The following is an 8,592-nucleotide window of genomic DNA, read 5'->3' on the forward strand; positions in this document are numbered from 1 at the left end:
AGCGAACTGATAACCTTGAACGTGGCGAAAGCTCATTGAACTCAATCGTCCACATGGTGGAACGTGTAGGAGAACTGGACACCTCCCAAAAGACTATTGTTCAGATGGTTAGAGAGCTGACTGGTGACTTTACAGCTGCAATTGACGATGTGAGGGTGGATATTGCTGAGTTAAACACCAAAGTGAATCTCACCATGAGAGCAATGAGAAATCAAGCACCAGTAAGGGGACCTATTCAGTTCAACAAGGTGAAAATTCTAGAGCCTAAGCCTTTTTGTGGGGTCCGAGATGCTAAAGCTCTCGAAAATTTCATCTTTAATCTTGAATAGTATTTCAAGGTGACAAGCACTGTGACACAAGAATCGAAAATCACATTAGCCACAATGCATCTTGCTGAAGATGCAAAGTGTGGTGGAAAGCGAGATATATAGACGTCCAAGAGGGCAGATGCACCATCAAAACCTCGGAAAAGCTAAAGCAGGAACTTAGATCTCAATTCTTCCCAGAAAATATAGAGATCCTCGCCTGCCGTAAACTGCGTGAATTGTAGCACACACGAAAGATTCGAGATTATGTAAAGCAGTTTTTGGGGTTGATGTTAGACATCTGAGACATGTTCAAAAAAGACAAGGTTTTTGCCTTTGTGGAAGGCTTGAAACCGTGGGCCCAAGCTAAGCTGTACGAACAGAAAGTGCAAGATATCACTATCGCTTATGCCACAGCCGAATGACTGTTTGATCTTAGCAATGATACTTCGTAAGAGCAAAGAAAGACCCAAGCTTCTTCTAGCAGTGGAAACAAGCCCATTAGATCAGGGTCCCCCAAAAGTAGGGGGAGTAGACAGAAACGGAGGGGGAGACCATAGACCCTTCCAGCAAAGAGGTGGAAACACATGGAGAGAGCTGAATCCACAAAACAATAACAACCGAACTGGACCCTTCTGCTTCATCTGTAAAGGACCATAGAGAGTGTACGAGTGTACGAATCGAGCCGTCCTCAGGGCCTTCCAAGCCACGTTGACGAACAATCAAGAGATCGAATCGGAAGGCCCCGAAACGAACACCTCCCGAAGACGCTGATGATAACCCTTGCATGGGAGCACTTAAATTCTTATCGACTCTTCAGAAGAAAGTTGAGGGGGGTGAAAGAACCATATCAGTGAAGACTGATATATGTCGAAGCTTGGGTTAACCAGAAGGCCGCAAAGAGCACGATGGTAGATTCTAGTGCCACACACAAATTCATGACTGATACCGAAGTGCGTCGTTTGAACTTGCGATGGGATAAGGACACAGGAAAGATGAAAGTTGTCAACTCGGCAGCCCTCCCCATCAAGGGAGTATTGGGTTTTATGCCCTAAACTCGTGGTTTGTAAACATAAAACAAATATTCATTCAATAAAGTTGTTATTGATAGAATTGCATTAACCCAAATCCAATAAACAAACATCGAGGTTATGTCATGTAATTGGAATAGTATATAACAGATATACAGTATATATTTAATATACATGTTATATATTTGATATACAGTGTATATATATACAGTATATATTCGATATACAGGTGAATAATGTTCCAGTAGTAACCTAAAGGGTCTATAGTAAATGGATAAGGTTGAGTACCCTATCCTGGTAACACTCTGGATACAGCCCACTTTGTAATGGTTACAAATGATTTGATCCAGGTCGTTCGTGTGGAGACATGCGAGTGGGGGTATCCTATACAATGTGCTTGTATAAAACCGGACCACGAAATAATTAATCTTTAGCTGTAACATCGTTAGCTAATAGATTAATATTTCAATAAGATGACCGGGTAACTCGATCTCAATCCTGAGTGAGTTATGAACTCCTGCCTGTTAGGGCTAATCCTTTGATTTGTATGGGTGAGAGTGGCCCAAGTCGCCGACTCAATATTCCTACCATTTTGGGGACAAGACCGAGTGGGGAGCTAGGAACATAACTAAGATGAAATTCACTCATTCCTGACTTTAGGGTAAGTAGATGCGTGTTCTCTTAAGTGCTGACTCCCAGACTTGAACAAGGGGCCCCACCCTCTCACTGGCCCGAGAGAGACTTTCGATTATTGGTTAGACCATAACCGGGTTGTTCATTAGAGGATCAGCGGTACTTAAGGTACAAGATGTAACACAGGGATAAAACGGAAATTTGACCCAGCTGTGGTTACGAACACTCGTGAAGGATTGACTTACTATTAATGGTCAAAATCCATGGAAGCAAAATATTCTACAATGAGAAGAGTGTAACTGTGGGTTTTTAGTGGAGTGACTGACAGTTAACGAATGTTAATTAATATGATTAATGAGTTTAATCAATTAATCTCATATCGTTGGAGCTTCTGAACTATAGGTCCATAAGGTCCCCTTGCTAGCTCGTAAAGGATAGTTAAGAACATTTAGTCTTGAGAAAAAAATTTGAATTCTTCAAATTAGTTAAAGGGAATTAAGGTTACTTGTATGAGATGCAATTAATATAATGTATCACTACGACAAATTTGCCTTTTCTTGACAGGCAATGCCCGTCATTAAAGAGTAACCATGTCAGTCAATGACCAACATCTATTCGAGTGTCCTTATTTCTTTTTCAATCACGGACAATCTTAATGTCGGGTATTGCCCGTCATGTAAATCTTCTTAATATAACTTGAATACTAGTTGAAGAGAATGCAAAGAAAGAAATCAAGTAGATTCATGGAGAAGTATCTTAAATTAATACTAAGCATAAGATTTAACAACACCATATTAACAAGAGTAGTGGGCACTTAGCCTCTCAAAAAATGGTGCCATCTCAAAAAAAATGTTCAGTAGAACAAGAAGACTAAAGGAACAAATTCAACTAAATGATAGAGAAGAGCATAAAAGAAAATGTTCAACAGAAACGCCATGAAACATACTTGGAAACATGGCCCAAAACATTTTTTATTATCTAAGTTCTAACCATTTTGGTTCAAAATTCATTTCAAAATGACCCTAAAGACCAATTGGTTTTATTTTTGAAAAAGAAAAGAAAAGGTAAAGAAATAAATTTTGCCAACATAAGGAAATGATAAGGCAGACAAAATCACAAACCTAAAGGCAAATAAAACTAACATATAGAAATTGGCATACATTACAATTTACATGCTATGGAAAGAAAAACTAACATCATGACCATTAGAAACCAACATTATATGGCATAAATATCAAGACCAATTAATATAAACAATCATCTTCAAAGACATCTCCAAATACAATTATTTAAAGAGATAAGTCTCAAGAAATAAAATAAAAGGACGAATTCGGTAATACAAAAACACAAGCCAAAAAAACCAAGAGAGCCATAAAAAGAATCACACGAAATGGTTCTATTCCAAATCTACAAATTTGCACTAATAAGTGATGCTTTGTCTTAGATGCAAGTATCTCAAGTGAGTGAACAACATGATGATATTTCTACTTTAAAAAAATGATGGAAAGTTGAAAACACAGAGTCAAGTTTGCAAACAATCAAATTTGTATTATTTGATTTTATTACCAATTGACCGAGCTTCAACCAAACTATAATTTCCACAAAAAATGAACAACACAGCTTCTCAAAACAAAATTCAATCATTCCTCACAAAAATACCCTTTATGGCAAAAAAAGAAAAAAAACAAAGCAGTATCCACGAAACCCACAAGGCCATATGAACAGGGGATGCGAAACAATCGAAAACAGTTGTTGGGTGTCGACCAAATCCTAGATAAATTGAAGCCCTTTATCAATACAAATCATGAAGCAATAGAGATTCTAAACAAGAAATTGGAGTATTCTGACATTCATAAGAAACTTACCAACTACACAAAGAGATGGATGCCGACTTCGATCCAAGCCATAGAGTTCCCCGTCCTCCTTTGCTATCGCTGTCGATTGAAGCCGTGGACTTCGAATATCGCCACCAGACTCGCTATTCTACCTATTTCATACGACAATGAGGTGGGAGAGAGAGACAAAAAAAATTTGGTAAAAAGTTAGTGTTAAGGTTGAAATTAAAATTTGGGCCTCTTTTGATGACGTGCCCAAATGATCATCTACAATATCGAGCAAACCTAATTTCTTTTCTTTTTTATTTTTTAAATTGTCCGTCATTGATTCCTCCGTGTTTTTTTGTCCGTCATGGTTTCTTCCATATTCTTTTCTGTCTAACATTAAAACTCACATTTGTTGTAGTGTATGTTAATACATTATAATATAAAGTTAATTTTGAATTGGATTCAAACTTATGAGAGAGATGGATATTAGAATTTGATTCTAATATAGTTGATTAATTTAAGTTTAATTTAATTAAATTAATGAAATATATTAATTTGGTTAAATTAAATTAGATTTAATTTAATTTAATTCATAATTCTTTTTTGTAATTAATTAGATTAGATTTAATTAATTAATGTTTTAATTAGAATAAAAGGAAAAAAATGAAATGAAATAGGAGGAAAACCTCCCACTTGCCACCATTAATGGTGGGAAGTAGGGAGGTTTTTCCACTTTTCACCTTTAATGGTGGGAAGTGGGAAAGTGGTGAGTGACTTCCCCACCACTCTTCCTCTCTTATAAAAGAGAGGTTCTCCCCTTCCTTTGACGCCCGAACGTTGGTTGATAGAGTTTCAAAAACTCTAACGAGAAAATATTTCTCTCGATTTCTTAATTTTACTTTCAATTATAAGACGGTTCCCACAAACCGAGTTCTTAATATCTAGAGGATAGCGACGAAGACTTTGTGGTGGTGTTAGTGTCTACATTGAAGAGGTGTCTTCAAAGATATGTATCACTGACTTCCTTTTTACTCAGGCTTATGTCTTTTCTTTGTTGTAATTCTAAAACAAGATCGAAGCACACGTGTTCGCGGGCTTCCGATGCGGGATTCGATCCCTTCAATTGGTATCAGAGCCAGGTTATGCTTTCGATCTTGTTTTGAATAACAAGGAAAAGAATGGTGGGTGTTTCTATACATTTGATGTATGTGGTTTGCAAATAGATGTTTTCGGTTTTTGGCTTTAGATTTACAGTTTTTCCATTGATTTGATCAATGTAAAACCCCGTTGTTTTGGGTGTTTAATCTTGTAAATCGAGTCTGTAAGTTCATGTCATTCGTGGCAAAGAGTTGCTATGAAAGAGTACAAGAGAAGTGAAGAAAAACCGGAGGAATTTGGCGGACAGCGCCTAGGCGCTGGGTAGTAGCGCCTAGGCGCCGGACAGTGGTGCTTAGGCGCTGCCATAGCTGCAGAAACCTGAGAGCTTAGGCCTGCAGCAATGGGGGCAATTCCTGGGCGCTATCCCACGGTGCCTCGGCTTTGGGTCCGGGCAGCTAGGTGCTAGGCTCGAGCATCTAGGCGCTGGGTTTTTTTTAAAACACAAAAAAAATTTGTTTTTTTTTTGTTTTTTGTTTCATATCTTATAGGAAGCAAACAAACCGATCTATTTTGCTATATAATTATTATGCATTTTGAATGTATACTTAATTACTTGTATATGTTGGATAAAGTATGCCATATAGTTTAAAATCCCACTACAGGTTAAGCATGTTCATGCATCATATGTAAATAATAGTTTTAATGTATGATAGCATGATTTATTTTTATGATTAATTAATATAAGTGTTGTATTAATTAGATGAAAATAAAGTTGCATTGAGCATGACATTACTTTAGTAAATATAAATGTTATATTTATGTATGTCATTGATGCATGATTATAGTTTAAATTTCTTTAAATTTATAACTGTAATAAGTTTGGTTAATATAAATTAAAGTCTATAATCAAGAATTGCATGCAAACCCTAGGTCTTTAATAATTAATTTTAAAGGGGTTTGAAATTGATTCGACCTTAGGTTATATACTTTTTATTTTGGTTTTAAATAGGTTTAAAACGATGAAATAAAATGTTAATATAAAATATTGCTTATAAGAGAACTATGTCGAAGGAAGGTTCTGTCTAGGTTGAGGTACTTAAGCTGACCGTAAGGGAACACCTCTACTTGTGAATCAACCAGGGGTTGAATTAGTCAATATTTTATAGCATGCAATAATATAGTTAGTTCGTTAAAGTGTTTAATGAACTAAAACATTAGTGTTAAACAAATCTAATATAAAACTTATATTAGGCAAACTAATAAACTTAGATAATTTCATTTAGCCGGATTTTACCTAAGTAATATACCATAATTGTAAAATACTAAGTGTGAGGATTAGGTGTATATATAAAATGTACCAAGTACATGAGATATATGTGGTATATATATAGACATTCTTTCCCTCACGTTCTTCGTATAAGTTCACACCGTGAGTTCCATGCTTGGCTTCCTGTCGCCCTGAGCGCGACCTCCCTACGGAAGGTGTTTGCATGATTCAATAACAAGGTGAATGGAGAAAGTATTTATAGTAAGTGGGAGAAGGACGTGTGACAACACATTCTACTGTCTCCTCCATTGGTTTGCAACGTGAGGTGTCATACACGGCCTGTGTGTCGTCCTGGTGCGACCACCCCTACGGAGGGTATGTTTTATGGAATCAAAATTAGAATGAACTCCATAAATGGATAAGCGGTCTTAGGTTTTGCACCAATATTTGTCCTTCCCTATGTCAGGCTTATTGGGGCGGACATTTGGGTCTGAAGATGGCGGGTCACACTTACGAGAAGTTGTTAAGTTTGTTAGTAACTCCTTGACCAAACAAACGGTGACTAACTGTTATAGGAATAAGAGTTATTCTGGTGTAATATTTAGTTGAGAATGTCTCGATTCAGTGAAAGAGTAGTTGACTGCCCCACAGTAGCTGTTGCACTAAATCACTGAGGCATCGTTGCAAAAATAATCTTGATTGATAGGGTGCATTATTACTTTTTGCTAAAACTGATTGAGTTTTTAATGGGTGGTGCAAGTGTCTAATATAGATTTGTTTGTATTTCAGCATGTCTACTTCCGTTATTGCCCTGATTGCCATCGAAAAACTTAACGACGAAAATTACACACAATGGAAAACGAACCTCAACACGATACTCGTAGTAGATGATCTTAGGTTCGTCTTAACTGAGGAGTGTCCTCAGGCTCCCACGCCTAATGCAGCTCGAGCCAGTCGAGATGCCTATGACAGATGGATCAAGGCCAATGACAAGGCCAAGGTCTACATCTTGATAAGCATATCTAATGTGTTGGCCAAGAAGCATGAGAGCATGGTCACTGCAAGGGAGATCATGGACTCATGTTTGGACAGTCGTCCTTTCAAGCTGACACGATGCCCTCAAGTTCATTTACAATTCCCGCATGAAAGAGGGAACATCAGTTCGAGAACATGTTCTCAATCTGATGGTCCACTTTAATATGGCTGAAGTGAACGGCGCTGTCATAGACGAGGGGAGTCAGGTCAACTTTATCTTAGAATCTCTTCCGAAGAGTTTCCTACAGTTTCGCAGCAATACTGGATGAACAAGATAGAGTACAACCTTACTACGCTCTTAAATGAGCAACAAATTTTTCATTCTCTTATGAAAAATAAGGGATAGAAAAGGGAGGCAAACATTGTCACCTCAAAACGGTTCCATCGAGGCTCGACCTCATGAACAAAATCTGTACTTTCTTCTTCTGGAAGTAAGACTTTCAAGAAGAAGAAGAACAATAGTAAGGGGATGAAAGCTGACCCTACTGCTACTATTGCTACCAAGAAGGGCAATGCCAAAGTTGCAGACAAAGAAAAATGTTTCCACTGCGACGTGGATGGTCATTGGAAAAGAAACTGCCAAAATACTTTGTCGAAAAGAAGAAAGCCAAAGAAGGTAAATATGATTTACTTGTTCTTGAAACTTGCTTAGTGGAGAATGATGATTCTGCCTGGATACTGGATTCAGGGGCCACTAAGCATGTTTGTTCTTCTTTTCAGGGAATTAGTTCTTGGATGCAGTTTGTTGAGGAGATGACTCTCAAAGTCGAAACGGGAGATCTCGCACTACAACAAATTTGCCTTTTCGTGACGGGCATTGCCGTCATTAAAGAGTAACGATGATGGTCAGTGACCGACATCTATTCAAGTATCCTTGTTTCTTTTTCAATGATGGACAGTTTTAATGACGGACGGTGCCCGTCATGTGAATTTTTTTTCATGACGGGCAATGCCGACATCTTTATGAGTGTACTTGTTTCTTTTCATCTTTAACGGCGGTTGTCGCCCATCATCGTTTGTGCGTTATTGTACGTTCGACATCCTTTGTACATTATTTTTTGTGCGTTATCGTTTGTACATCATCGTTTGTATGTGTCATTGTTTGGACATCATTGTTTGTGCGTCATCATTTGTACGTCCTTGTTTGCGCGTCATGGAATGTACAAATTTTATAATAACTCGAAAACTAACTATAACACGTATGAGACCCTCGGTCCCTCCACAAACTACATTCAACAATAATCCACAGTTCTATATATAAACTTCTATATAATTAAGACCTTCTATACATAATACATGGACCATCCTTCTCTCCACAAACTACATTAAGAAACAATCCAACATTTACAAAAAAAAAAAAGTGTAAGTAATAAAAATGAAGTCGATATATTCTAGTCTCA

This window comes from Momordica charantia (genome assembly GCF_013281855.1).
Source record: "Momordica charantia cultivar OHB3-1 chromosome 9 unlocalized genomic scaffold, Mcharantia_2.0 BLBB01000009.1, whole genome shotgun sequence".
Classification (NCBI taxonomy): Eukaryota; Viridiplantae; Streptophyta; class Magnoliopsida; order Cucurbitales; family Cucurbitaceae; genus Momordica; species Momordica charantia.